The 15,351-nt window shown below is 41.4% G+C and overlaps 1 protein-coding gene, 1 long non-coding RNA gene and 1 pseudogene across 3 annotated transcripts in view; 1 reads left to right on the top strand and 2 right to left on the bottom strand.

The window, feature by feature from the left end:
* The window catches only part of KHDRBS2 (KH RNA binding domain containing, signal transduction associated 2), a 754,183-nt gene that overhangs the window by 338,879 nt on the left and 399,953 nt on the right, over positions 1-15,351 (bottom strand). The gene's annotated exons all lie outside the window — the stretch shown is intronic.
* LOC309638419 overlaps positions 1-15,351 on the top strand; it is a 328,072-nt gene that overhangs the window by 57,150 nt on the left and 255,571 nt on the right. The gene's annotated exons all lie outside the window — the stretch shown is intronic.
* On the bottom strand, positions 52-14,600 carry LOC309638383 (CAP-Gly domain-containing linker protein 3 pseudogene; annotated as a pseudogene). The gene has a single exon. The product of its transcript is annotated as a CAP-Gly domain-containing linker protein 3 pseudogene (transcript).

Here is a 15,351-nt window from a genome sequence, read left to right as displayed (position 1 = left end):
AAAAGCTTTTTACAAAATTCAACAGCCATTTAATAAAATCACTCCAGAAAATGTGCATAGAGGGAACCTGTGCCCATATATGACAAAGCTACAGCAAATATCTTTCTCAATGATGAAAAACTGAAAGCATTTCCACTAAGATCAGGAAGAAGAGAAGGATGTCCACTCTCACCACTCTTCTTCAACATAGGTTTGGAAGTCCTAGCCATGGCAATCAGAGAAGAAAAAGAAATAAAACGAATATAAATTGGAAAAGAAGAAGTAAAACTGTCACTGTTTACAGATGACATGATACTATACATAGAAAATCCTAGGACTTCCCTGGTGGTGCAGTGGTTAAGAATCCACCTGCCAATGCAGGGGACATGGGTTTGATCCCTGTTCCGGGAAGTTCCAACATGCTGCAAAGCAACAAAGCCTGTGTGCCACAACTACTGAGCCCGCCTGCCACAACTGCTGAAGCCCATGCACCTAGAGCCTGTGCTCCACAACAAGAGAAGCCACTATAATGAGAAGCCCTCAGACTGCAACAAAGAGTAGCACTATTTACAATAGCCAGGACATGAAAACAACTAATTGTCCAAGGAGAGATGAATGTATAAAGAAGATGTGATATATATATCCAATGGAATATTACTCAGCCATAAAAAGGAACTAAACTGGGTCATCTGTAGAGATGAGGATGGACCTAGAGTCTGTCATACAGAGTGAAGTAAGCCAGAAAGAGAAAAACAAATATCATATATTAATGCATATATGTGGAATCTAGAAAAATAGTACAGATGAACCTATTTGCTGGGCAGGAATAGAGATGTAGGCGTAGAGAACGGACATGTGGACACAGAGAGTGAAGGGGAGGGTGGGATGAACTGAGAGATTAGGTTTGACATAAATACACTACAATGTGTGAAAAAGGTATCTAGTGGGAACCTGCTGTATAGAACAGGGAGCTCTGGGCTCTGTGATGACATAGATGGGTGGGATGGGGGCCGTGGGAGGGAGGTTCAAGAGGGAGGGGATATAGGTATACATATAGCTGATTCACTTCATTGTACAGAAGAAACTAACACAACATTGTAAAGCAATTATACGCCATTAAATTTTTTTTTAAAAATCTACAAACGAGAACTGCTGGAAAGGGTGTGGAAAAAAAGTAATCCTCCTACACTGTTGGTAGTAATATAAATTGGTACATCCACTATGGAGAACAGTATGGTGGTTCCTTAAAAAACTAAAAATAGAGCTATCATATGATCCAGGAATTCCACTCCTGAGTATATATCCGGAGAAAACCATACTTTGAAAAGATACATGCACCCTGATGTTCATTGCAGCACTTGTTACAATAGCCAAGACATGGAAGCAACCTAAATGTCTGTCAGCAGATGAATGGATAAAAAAGATATGGTACGTATATACAGTGGAATATTACTCAGCCATAAAAAGAATGAAATAATGTCATTTGCAGCAACATGGATGGACCTAGAGATTATCATACTAAGTGAACTAAGTCAGACAGACAAAGACAAATATCATATGATATCCCTTATATGTGAAATCTAAAAAAATGGCACAAATGAATTATTTATGAAACAGATGAGACTCACAGATGCAGAACACAAACTTATGGTTACCAAAGGGGAAAGGTGGTGGGGGAGGGATAAATTAGGGGTTTGGGGTTAACATATACACACTACTACACATAAAATTGATAATCAACAAAGACCTGCTGTATAGCATAGGGAACTCTATTCAATATTCTGTAATAACCTAAATGGGAAAAGAACCTGAAAAAGAACAGATATACATATATGTATAACTGAATCACTTTTCTGTACACCTGAAATGAACACAACATTGTGAATCAACTATACTCCAATATAAAATAAAACTTGAAAATAAATATATACTACATATTAGTTGACTTGAGTACTACTGAGTTCTAAGATTTTGGAGTCATAAAATAATTATGCATATGAATGGGTAGTTATAGTTTTATAGCATTTATAATTTTTATGCTTAATTTACTAAAACAGATATTCACTGAGAAGTAAAAATATAAGTTCAGAAGTAGTAATAATAATCATTTGTATTTTTCTGATACTATTTTATTATTATTTTATTTACCACTTTAATGTTAAAAGATCCTTGAGGGATAAAGAGATGCAGATAGAGAAATAATCACATAAGCTTGTGAAAACTTTCATAAGGGACAAAGACAGGTAAAGTTATAACAATTCAGGGTGAATAAATGTGAAAAAATTAAATTCCAGTCATTTAAAGTAAATAAATAATAAAAGACAACTTAATATACATGTTTAATTTGTATGCAAAACTGGATTATTCCAAAGTTTTTATAATAAGGCCAATCCATAGTATGAAGACAATGTTCTTGTCAAAAAAATAAGTTACACTTACTCATAAATTTTAATATTATTTTAGATAGGATTTGAAATTACTGGGATTCTGCACTTCAAATAATAAAGAATGCTTTACTACTTCGGGGTATACTTGCAGTGAATAAGACATACACACATTAATTTACTCCTTACATTGCAAGTTGAGTTATAAATTTATGTTAGAAGTGCTGATTGGTTTGATCTGCAGGTTTGGCTTCAGATAGAAGGATTCAAATAATTAACAGTGAATCTTATAGGAGTTTATCAACGCTTAAATAACACATGCACATCATACAAAGATGTTTTAAGAATTAATCGAAATTTTAATTTTGATTTTCCTGTGATGTCCGAAAATTGTCTTTTTTGCTACCAAAATCAGTTTTTAAAATTTGCTATCTTGAAATAACAACAAAGATATTCACAGCACTGTTATATGTTCCTTTTGCTCAGGGTGATGCAAATTGTCCCTATGAAACAATTTCCATGAAATTCATGAGTGCTCCTTTTTGCACCTCCAACAAGGCTCTCCCACTGTGCCAGCATATGGTGTAAACAGTATACACAAAATCTCAGAGCAGACAGATGTTTGGATGTTCCTAGAAAGGACTCATGCTAATAGTCTGCATGTTTAATGTATATGCATAATTCCCCAGTTGTATACACTCATGTCCATCTGTTATGATGGCATTTTGCCCAAATACAAATTGGGACGATTATTTCACTTGTGTATAGATATAGCCTATCTACACCTACATTTCACTTGTGTAGATATAGCCTATCTACACCATGCCAGGTAATGACAGATGAGATAGGTTACCTGGGGGCACAGCAAGGGACCATTTTCCTGCCAAATTCCTTCCTTGGAGACTCTGATGGGCACTGGTGCTGCACATTTAAAACTGTGATTATAACCACTGGTAACATGTGAACCTGTATTTGGCTCTACAAATGCCAAGGCTGTCAGACGACATCAGGGGAGAATGAAATGCAGACTGTAACCCATCTGGACAAAAAGTCCTGGGACTTCCTCAGCCCCTACAAATAGTTAGGTTAGGACACTTTGACCAGCATAATAAACAAGAAAGTATGGGAGGTAATGGGTCTTGTGCCAATATCAAATCTGTAGCCGAGTTGGAAAGGGTAGGAAGCTATTTCAGAAAACAACTAGTGCTGTGCTAGACACGCTATTATTTAGCAAAACATCTTAGGCTATTAGATAACAGCTCTTAGCAAACACAAGGTGAGTTTTAACCAGCCCAGGGTAGGGACCAGAAAAATTCATTAAGAAAATGTGGTCAAAGAACAGTTAATTAATATTTACTAAAAATCTGCTCAATGTATTACTCTGCATAAGGTCTGTATAAAGGCTTTATAAAGCATATTTATCAAAGGAGATTGAATATCATGAAGTAGAAATGTTGTGGACTTGAACTACTAGTGATGGTGACTTGTTACTCCAGACTGTTTTCTCTTCTTTAACCATTATTAAAGTCATATTGCACACTATGTAAAAATCACCAAAGAATAAGATAGCAACTATATACATTTTATGTAGATATTCTGCAGGATTATTGGGAAGGTGTATATTCTATCTTGTTCTATTTTACCTTAGTAAACATTAGCCACTGATATATGAGGTCTAGGAACCAAGACCTTTTGAATGAGCATGAAAGACTCATGTGTTTAGTCTTATGCCTTTGCCAATCCTAGCTTATAAAGTCAGCCACTACCTCAGGTTAGATTTAGGGTGTTAGATAAATATTTATATAAAACTAAATGAGAGACTTTGGCTGTTATTCTAAAAATACCAAGTTCCATTTGTTTAGGTAGAGTCAAAGTGAATAAATTTTCTTCAGGAAATTTTCTTGGCAACTTACTGTGCACATGACATAGGAGCACTATCTGCATTTTAAGTTGAAATAGGCATTACAGTAAGTCCCCTACATACGAACATTCAAGTTGTGAACCTTCAAAGATTCGAATGTACGTTCGCATGTCCGATCACGTAAGTTAAGTCACGTGTCTGGTGTACACTGTCACGTGTATGCATCCTCTACAAGTGGTTGTGGTTTTGTGTACTTTACTGTACGGTACTGTACAGAGTACAGTAGTACAGTATCTTTATTTCAAGCCCAGGATGTCTGGAAGTAAGCGTAAAAACAGCAGTGATGTAGCTGTTACTTCTAAGAAGCGCCAAGTGATAATGATGGAAACAAAAGTTAAAATAATTGAGAGAGTGGAGTGAGGTGAAAAGTAAGTGTCGCTTCTTCTCATAACATGAATCATTCAACCATCAGCATAATTCTAAAGAACAAGAACAACATCATGGAACATGTGAAATCTGCTGTGCCGATGATGTCGACAATGATATTGAAGAAGTGTGGAAAAATGTTGGAGGAGATGGAGAAACTTCTCAGTGTGTGGATGCAGGATCAGGATCAGCATCCAGTCCTGCTCAGCTTAATGATGATTCAAGAGAAAACTGAAAGCCTTTATGAAGACTTGAAAAAGAAACATGGCAAAGAATCAGAGGTACATCTTTTAATACTAGTCATGGCTGGTTTCATTGATTCAAGGCTAGAACCAACCTTCACAACGTATAAGTAAGTGGTGAGGCAGCAGGTACATATATGGTAGATGCCCAGGAATTTCCTGAAACGCTTTGAGAAATTATTGATGAAGGTGCATATTTACCCCAGCAGGTTCTTAAAGTGGATGACACACGACTGTACTGGAAGAGGATGCCAGACGAAAGTTACATCTGTTAAGGAAGAAAAGTTGATGCCAGGCTATAAAGCAGCAAAGGATAGGCTAACTCTGTTGTTTGGTGGCAATGCTTCTGGCGATATGAAGCTGAAGCCTCTCTTAGTTTACCATTCAGAGAACCCAAGAGCCCTTAAAAACATACCCAATTGCTCTCTTCCTGTTGTGTGGAAGAGTAACCCCAAAGCCTGGGTTACACAGGCCATTTTCCAGGACTGGTTTTTCCACCAATTTATCCTGGATGTAGAGAAATATTGCTTGGAGAAGGATGTCCCATTCAACATTCTTTTGTTGCTTGAAGGTGCTCCGGGCCACACCCCCATTCATGGACAACTTTCATTTCAACGTCAAAGTAGTGCATCTGCCACCTAATACTACATTGCTCATCCAACTATGGACCAGGGAGTTAGAGCGACTTTCAAGAAATATGATTTACATCACACTTTTTGTCAAGCAGTAAAGGCGAGTGATGAATCAGGAACAACCTTGCAACAATTATGGAAGGACTATAACATCTACAAGGCCATAAAAAACATTGACTTTGCTTGGCGTGAGGTTACAGTCATCACCATGAATGGGGTTTGGAAGAACATTTGACCACAGTTTGTTCATGATTATCGTGGATTTGAGAAGATGGATAAGGATTCCAAAGAGGTCTTCAGCAATTCAGTGACCCTCAGCGAGAAGCTGGAGCTAGATCTGCAAGAGGATGACTTCACTGAACTCCTTGCTGTGCAACATGAGGTGGTTACTAATGAAGACCTGATGGAATTGGAGGTCGACAGAAAGGATGAAGAGAGACAACAGGTAGAAGAAGTAACTGAAGAACTGAAGAGATTCACAACAAGGAAATGGCAAAGGGACTTTCTTTATTTGAGGAGGCACTGTTAGTTTTTGAGACACAGGACCTGAACGTAGAATGGTACACGAAGTTGCAGCAGCCATTCAGAACACGATCCAGTGCTACAGTGTCATCTATGAGGAGATAAAAAGAGCTAATACCCAGTGATAGCTACTACTATCATTACATCATTTTTTCAAGAGGGCAGATAGAATTGAATCCAGCAAGGAACCAGAACCTGTGCCATCAACATCAGCCATGAGTGAAATTGCAGCTTGTCCTCCATCTCCTATTGCTGATGATCCTTCAGCTCTACCATCTCCCACCTCCTCTCCCTCTTCCATTCAGTAACTCTTCTTGCCTGTTCACTGGATGCCAGCCCCTTGTACTATCTACTGAACTTTTTAAGGTACTATACTGTAAGATTGAAAATGTTTTATTTTATGTTTGTTTGTTTACGTATTATTTGTGTGAAAAGTATTATAAGCCTGTCACAGTACTGTACTATATAGCTGACTGTGTTAGCTGGGTACCTAGGCTAAATTTATTGGACTTATAAACAAATTGGACTTACACTCTCAGAGTGGAACTGGTTCATATGTAGGGGACTTACTGTAATTTAATACTTTGGCATATAATATATACCTTAATTTACAAGTATGAAAAATGAACTCTTGGTTAACACAGAACTGATGATAGTTATTGGTACTGATACATTGACCTAAGGGGCCCAAATTCTTAACAAAGAAATCATCATGATAAGGATATGTTTAAAGGAGAGTGCAAATTCTGTGCATGAATAAGGTTGATAGAACATGGACTACATGGGTGATTTTTATCAATAATCTTGCAATTCCAGTCCTTCCCTGGACATGAAAAATTTATATATTCAAGAGAGTAAAGCATCTAACCAGCTGGAGTTTTAAAAGTGCCTAAAGAAGTTTTCTTAAAATAAATCATCCATTTACTTATTAAATGTATTTTATTTATTTATTTATTTTTTGCCACAGAAACGTCTTTATTGAAGGGAGTAGAGGTCATGCTGAGTTTGGAGACATGCGTGAAGGGACAGTCGTGAGCTGTCCTTGGTTTCAGGGTCTGCCCTGGACCCCCTAGGTCTTAAGGATCTCCATCAGGCTCTTAGTCTGGCCAGGGTGCTGTGAGGTGCTTCAGGGCCAGTAACTTAGGTTTGGTGTTTTGGACCTGTGACCAGAATGTACATTGAAATGGGGGGCCCAGGATTTGGGATCCCCTCAAGGCCTTGGTGCCCCTCATGTATTAAAGATGTAGGCTTGAAGATCGGGGGCATTGCGGCTGGGGCTCTTGGAATTTTGGTGTCTAAAGATCCATGGACTCACGGCATTGAAGTCCTCTGGTTTCCAGGGATGAGAATTCCTTTTTGTTGTCCCCTAGTGCCTATGAATAGGGTTTGAGGTGCCCCGGGGGCCCGGGATGCATAACCGGACCACAGTCTCCTCCATCCCAGGCACAAGGACCTCCATGACTGGGGTTTCCTAGAGGCTTGGATTTTTTTAAAATTTGGGATTCCTGGGGGATTTGGGGTTTCCATGATTTGGGGGTCCTGGGAGTTAGGGTTTTGGAGTCTCCTAGGGGCTGTAGGACTTGGGGACACAGAAAAGTCTGGGACATGTACTCTGGGGTTTGGGATCCTCAGAGTCCTAGAATGGGGTCTCCAAATTTTGGGGTCCCCCAAAGGGGGAAATAATTACTTAAAAAATAGAGAATTTTCTGGGAGCCTGGCCAGCACAGGTGCTGTGGGCTGCATGGGGTGGGCTTCATACAAGGTACTGGGGGTTTCTTGAGGGTGCAGAGGACAGGAAGACTTGGGGGTCCTGTAATTAGCACTTCCAGGGCTGTTTTGGTGCCTGTAAATTGGAGGTGACAGTGGGCTGGTTAATGTAGGTCTCTTCTTGAGGGGTAAGAGCAGGGTGTTTTGTTAATGGAGGGAGTCTCTGATTGAAGTGTAAGGGTTTGGGGGTGACCGTGGGGGTCAAAATATCTTGAGGGGACTGATGTTAAATATGGGTCTGTTACTCTGTTGCTCTGGGGGTGTTTTTTTCAAGGGTACTTGATGGGGGCGTGGGGGGAAGCCTTGTTAATAGGGAAGGGTTCTGATCCAGTGACTCAGGAATGTTCTGCTGTAGAGCATTATGTAGAGAAAGTTACCATCATTTGGGGTGATGTGGAAATCTGTTATTGGGGGGTCTGATCTGAGGGGTTGGGACTAGCCTAAAGGTACTACACTCAGGGAATCTCTTTCTGGGTAACATAGGGTCTATATTTGGGGGGTTATCATGGGGGAATCTGTTAATAATGGGGCCTTAGTGATCGAGGGGTGGCTAATGGGGTCTCTCTTCTGGATATGTTACTGGGAAACTCTATCTCAAGTGACTAGGGGGCTCCTTGTGTCAGGAGATGCTAGAGGGGGCTCTGTGTCTCTGTGGAATGTCCAGAGCCTCTAAGATTGCATCTCTGCCCTCAGGATCCAGGGAAACCAGCAGCAGAAGAGCAACCTGGAGATGGAGCTCTCTGATGCGATGTCCTTTGGAGTCCAGACTGTTGTGAAGGTGTTTTGGTCTGTATCATTGTCATTTGATTCACTTTTGGTTCCGACACTGTCCCCGGGGGGTCAGTGGATCCACCAGTCCTCTGAATTCCAGATGCTGGTGCAAAGACTCTATGCTGAGGGGGACAGGTGAAGTACCAGACAACGAAGACAGAGCCATCGTGCTTGCTGATGGTCTAGCTGGATGCCATAACAGTAACCTTCCTGCAGAAGCGCACAATCCCTTGCTTCTGGCCTGTGATGAGGACTTGGTCTCCAGCCTCAGCCTTGGCTCCCTCACGCTGCTGCAGGCCATCCAGACTCAGGGCTGATGGGGGCCTCTTCTTACCTTTGTGTTCCCTGAGGTCTTTGCCAGTGACTCGGGAGAAGTCCATCCAGGGAGTCCGAGGTGTGGAGGTGACGGATGAGGAAGGTGCGCCCACTGCATTGGAGATATTGGACAAAGAGGCAAAGAGACCCTGCTTGGGAGGGCAGATGAAGTACCAGACGCTCCCAACACTGCCATCATTCTTGCCCTCAGGTTCATCAAGCTGCATGCCCACCCACTGGCCACTGGCGAACTTTGAGGTCCCGCAGAACCGCAGCTGCGGGTCTTCTGGCCATCCAGTAGCACGCAGTCTCTCAGGTGCAGGCCCAGTGTGCTGAGCATGGCATTGCCTGGGACGTTGTCATAGTTAGGTAGCGTGACCCTAGGGAGGGCACAGGAGAATGGCACAGCCTCCTCCAGTAGCGTGCACAGCTCCTTGGCCACCAGCGCCCCTCGGCCTTGTCCATGGGACAACTCCTCTGGGACCACCTCCGCTGGCACGGGTCCCTTTCGGTTCCGAAGCACCGGGTTGGCGCCATGTTCCAACAAATTATTTGGCCGCACCCAGGCATGGGTTGGAAGCAGCGATGTGCAGGGCTGAGCCGTGGCTGAAGTCACTGCACTTGGAGCTCACCACTCGGGGCCGTACACCCTTCAGTAGCATGTGCACGAGACCGGGCACGTCGAAATAGGCTGAGTAGTGAAGTATGTTCATGTTGGTCCAGCAGCTGCGCAGGGTCACGTCTGCGCCCAGCGCCAGCAGCTGCTGCAAGAGGCGCACAGCCACCGCGGGGAGCTCGACTCCGTGGGCCCCAGCCTTGCACGTATAATGGAGCAGTGTCATGTTAGGTCAACCCATCAGGTGTCAGCCTCGTCGCAGAATCTCATTGCCAATGACATCGATCTTGTACTGGACTTGGGGCACCCACTGGTGCCCAGTGGCGAACAACTCAGCGATGGTGGTCTGCGGGTCAAACAGAATCTCTTGAAAGGCAGGGTCGTTGGGGTCAAAGAAGGTGAAGGCGTAGTCCTGGGGGTGGGGGGCTGGTGCTGAGGAGTAGGCTTCTGCCAGCGCTCCTGGGTGGGGCTGGGGGGCTCTGGGACAGGCTCATAGTCCTCCTCGTCTTCTTCCTCCGCCCTGAGCTGTGGGGCCATGGGGGTGGGACCTGTCTTAGTCATGGTCCTTGGTAGCCCTAAGGGGGCAGGTGCAGAGTTGGGGGTGGCCTTCAGGAAAATCCTCGGGTGAATGGGGCTGAAGACCAAAGCTGAAACTGGGGAAACTGGAGTAACTGGGTGTCAGTGTCTGGGGAAGTGATGGGGAAGAAAGAGACAGAGAGAAGGGGACGAGACACAGACGCAGATGGGAGATGGGGTGGAGAGGGCTATTCAATGTATTTTTGAGCAGCAAGTAGTGCCAGGCACTGAGGTAAGTGCTGAGGACACAGTACAGAAAAGGCCTGAACCAGTGGAGCATAAGTGAGTGTAGATACTGCATCCCTATACTTGTTCAGGAAATGTTAGATAGAGCAAGCAACTTTCAGCAACATACCTGGGCAAGGACAGAGGCCTTCTTAAAACCCTCTGAGTCACTGTTCACTCAATTCAACTTTGATTCCTTCTGTTGGTTTAAAAAAATGTTTATTGCCAATATTATGCTAATGTCTTAGTGGCTGCTTCTCTTTTGTTATATTTACTAGTTTGTTTCATTTTTATATTCTGCATATAAGTGATATCATACAGTATTTGTCTTTCTCTGTCTGACTTATTTCACTAAACGTAATACTGTCCAAGTCCATCCACGTTGCATGTATATTTTCAACTAGTGTTTTTGTTACTTTTGGATATGTGCCCAGGAGTGGAATTGCTAGATCATATGGTAGCTCTATTTTTAGTTTTTTGAGAAACCTCCATACTGTTTTTTCCACAGTGGCTGCACCAATTTACATTCCCACCAACAGTGTACAAGGGTTCCCTTTTCTCCACATCATCGCCAACATTTGTTATTTGTGTTCTTTCTGATGATAGCCATTCTGACAGGTGTGAGGTTATATCTCATGGTGGTTTTGATTTGCATTTCCCTGAAGATGAATGATGTTGATTATCTTTTCATGTGCCTGTTGACCATCTGTATGTCTTCTTTGGAAAAATGTCTATTCAGTTCTTCTGCCCATTTTTTAATCTGGTTGTTTTCTTGTTGTAGAGTTGTATGAATTGTTTAAGTATTTTGGATATTAACCCTTTATTTGTCATATCATTTGCAAATATTTTCTACCATTCAGTAGGTTTTTGTTTTTGTGGCTGCTACTTTAAAATTTTGTTTTATTAAAAAAAGTTGAACTCTAAAATGAAAAAAAATATTAACTGAGGAAAGCTATGTAAATATCTCATGAGAAAATCTCTCCTAGAAGTTCTCCTTTGTTTTCTCCCAAATGAAAATGCTGTGATGATTTCTTCCGAGTTATCTTTTAGTCAGGAAACAACAACCCACTCAGTCATGATAATTTTTTAAAAGTTATTTGAAAAGAGTATAAAATATGCTTTGCCTGCCTTTTGAAAAAATGTTATACTTTTATTGGGCTTGCAGCTTCTAGCTACCTCTACTATAATCACAAAAACTCGTTGCATAGTATTCTTCCTGAATATTTAATCATATTAGAATAGAGTAGTCCTTAAACATAATTAAAGTGCTACTTTTTCAAACACTGTATTAGAGGCGAGCAGAATTGTTTGCCAGATGGGAAAGGTGAATCTGGCACAGAAGATGAGCAAAGGTAAGCTGGAATGAGAGTATCCAGCTACGGTGAAGGATGCTGAGTGAAAATTCCAGCTACTGAATACTTAAGAAAGGAAAAGAAGAGACAGTTGATAAAAAACTTTAGTTCCGTGGTCAGTAACTGAAGAAATGGACTTGTTGTGGTATATGAGTGCAACACAGTAAAAGAAGTATTTGAAAAAAATATGTCAAAATATGATGTGAAAGTTTCTAAGTAGCCTCGTGAAATAAATCAGAATTGCAAAGTGAAAGAACACAGATTTAGAGTTTGAAGACCTGGGTGCTGTCCTATATTCCTTTCCTTGCTTCATTGTTTTTGCCTCAATGGGAACCGCCTGTTGGATTGTTCAGCTGGGTTTCCCTTTCTCAATTTGGTAAGGTCTTTCAAATGGATGGTAAATGGTGTTTGCCTATCTGCAAGGTGGATTTTTTTCAGCATTCAAGAAGTTCTTGTGCTGGAGCCTCTTTGTCAGGGGCAAACCTCTAAGCAAGGAAGACTTGGATTGCTCTGGTGGGCATGCAGTGGGTGGCAGGCTGGGCTGACCCTCTGAAGGGGGAACGGGACATCTCTCTGTTCTCAGGCTTCCCCCAGGACTCAATCCCACAGGATATCTGTATAGCTATCCTCAAGGGCACTAGAGTCAACTGCATCAGGCAGCCCCTCTCTCCTTCCTCCACAAAATGAACATACACAGCAAGTAGTCAGAGTCAATCCAATTCTGCATGTTGCTGAAGGGATTCACTGCAGGAAGCCACCAGATCCTCTCAGCCATCAGGGCATTGATGGTCCTTTTCTAAGGCTCCTTTCAGTGCTTGGATTTCCACCCTCCCTAACGCTGCATCTCAAAGGTTAAAAGTATTGCCTACTTTCTTGGAATCACGTCCAACATCAGGTAGCTTAAGACCCTTCAGCCTCCCTACCAAGATGCTTGTGTCTGTCAAGTCCTTTCAACAAAAACATGGAAGAAGCATTGGGTTGGCCAAAAAGTTCATTTGGGTTTTTCCGTAACATCTCAGGGAAAAACCCAAACGAACTTTTGGCCAACCCAGTAGTATCAAGAATTGACATTCAGGTCATAATTTTTCCCCAGCCCCCTTCACCACTCATTTAAAACATTTATTCTGCAAACGCTGGTTGGGAGAAGGTAAACATTTAATTGTTCTATAAGAAAATGCTCTAGGATCCATTAGCATTAAGTCTGTTCTCTGTGATGAAGGTTATCCTTTGATTTGTTTTTATCCCAATGAGAGAAATTGTAGGCTCTCAAGAGGTGGAGATCAGCCAAAGGAACTTCAGTTTTCCTTTAGTACCTATGAAATGCAGGGTAAGGCAACACCTGGATACTATCTACAATGCTCCTGTCCTTTGCCTGAAAATGGGCTTTTTACTTTGTTCTAAAGATCCAGAGTACCAGCAAGGCTCATAGCACTCAGTGCTGGGGACAGAAGGCGGTTGTTTCTACTGAAACTGTACAAACATAATATGGCCAGGGCCAGGAAGAGAGTATTTGGCACTCTCTTACTGCTTTTCTCAGTGAAGAAATAGATTATTATTAAATATGTTAACATTATATAGATTAAATAATCAAATATGCTTATTTGTTATATATTTGTTCCAGGTTCTAAGAATACAGTAAACAAGAGAGCCCTCATTGAGCTTAGATACTAATGTGGGGAAAGAGATTTAAAAAAAAAAAAAAAAAAGCAAAGAAAGGAATAAACAAGCTCATTTCAGACAGTAATATGCTATGAAGAAAGGAATCAGGGCAACAGCACTGAGGGCCTGGGGAAGCAGGTTTAGAGGGGACGTCAGCCACAGTCTCTCTGAAGAGTTAACAAAGGACTGAGATCTGAATGAGAAGGAGCCTGGAGCACTGGTCTTCCAGGAGCTGGAACATAAGGCAATGAGCCAGGAAGGAGTTGAGACTTTTTAAGGGACAGAGACAATGTCAGTGCATATATATCATGACTTTAGTGAACAGCAGAGAGAGTGATATTAGGTCAGATAAGCAGGCAGGGGCTGAATCATAGTGGTTCTTCTTGGCTTTATTCTAAACATAATAGAAGGCCTAGGTAGTATTTATCTGGACAGTGAAATAACCAGTTTTATATCTTAAAGGGAATATTAGGGACATAATAAGGAAAATAGATTAAAATGGAACTAGACTGGAAACGGGACAGGGTTGGGACAGTGTTGAGCAGTGCACATACCAGTGTTGTCGTCTGTGCTGCCACAGTGAGAGGGGAGGAGAGTGAGCATGGACTCAAGGGTGATGCCTAGATTTCTGACTGTGCAAAGGATTTAATCGTGGTGTCGTCACTGAGATGGGAAAGATAGTGAATGTGAGTTTCCTTCTCGTCTCTGTTCTTAAAAAGGAAAGCACCCTGCTTAAGAAAAAATTAAAAAAGACAAAGGACAAAGACAATCATAAAAAGGAAAATAAATACCTTTACATGAAGGTACCTAGGGATCAAAAATGGAGAGGTAGAAATTTGTTAGTTTGAGGTGAAAGAGAACAATTCAGGAAGATTTCCATGTATAAAGTGATGAAGCCATGACAGAAAATTGATAGGGTTAGGGAACAGCTAATAATCCAGTTTTCCTAAAGCATCACGTCTGAGGTGGACAGTAGACAGTGTGTGGATGGAACACAGATTGGGACGCAGGGCTTGTGTTCTCAAGACAGTGAGCACTCACAGAATGACCTCACCAAGCATTGGCTTTGGAGAGACACTCAGGTATGTGGACGAGGGATCGGAGTCAGGGGGATGCTACTTAGCTGTTCTACTAAAACCTGATCACGGTAAGATCTTTCATAGTCCAGACGTGAGACAAGAAAGGTTGAATGAGGGCAGAATTCAACTTTTGCTTTTAACTAGTTTTTGTCCCTTTTAACAAGTCATTCCTGGCCTTGTTTTCACATCTGGAAAATGAACAACTTGATTAAAAAATGGACAAAATATATGAAAGACACTACACAAAAGAAGATATACAGGTTGCAAAGAAGCATATGAAAAGGTGATCAACAACCTGTGCCATTAAGCAAATGGAAAGTAAAATAATGATATATGACCACACACTGATTAGAAAGGCAAAAATTCAAAACACTGACAACACCAAATGATAGCAAGGCTATGAAGCAGCAGAAACTCTTATTTATTGTTGGTGGGAATGCAAAATATGGTACAGCCACTTCAGAAGACAGTTTGGTAGTACCTTACAAAACTAAATATACTCATCGTACAATCCAGCAATCATGCTCCTTGGTATTTACCCAAAGAGGTTGAAAATTAGTACAAATGTTTAGAGAAGCTGTGTTCATAATTACCAAAATTTGGAGGCAACAAAGAAGTCCTTCAGTGGGTGAATGGGTAAATAAACTGGTATATCCTGACAGTCGAATATTATTCAGTGATTAAAAATGGAGGTTCCTTTAAAAACTAAAAAGAGAACTACCATAAGACCCAGCAATCCCACTACTGAGCATATACCCTGAGAAAACCATAATTCAAAAAGAGTCATGTACCAAAATGTTCATTGCAGCTCTATTTACAATAGCCAGGACATGGAAGCAACCTAAGTGTCCATCATCGGATGAATGGATAAAGAAGATGTGGCACATATATACAATGGAATATTACTCAGCCATAAAAAGAAACGAAATGGAGTTATTTGTAGTG

The sequence above is a fragment of the Balaenoptera physalus genome (assembly GCF_965194825.1).
Source record: "Balaenoptera physalus genome assembly, chromosome: 11".
Lineage (NCBI taxonomy): Eukaryota > Metazoa > Chordata > Mammalia > Artiodactyla > Balaenopteridae > Balaenoptera > Balaenoptera physalus.
The sequence above is the reverse complement of the archived record's forward strand: the minus strand, read 5'-3'. Positions and strand labels throughout refer to the sequence as shown.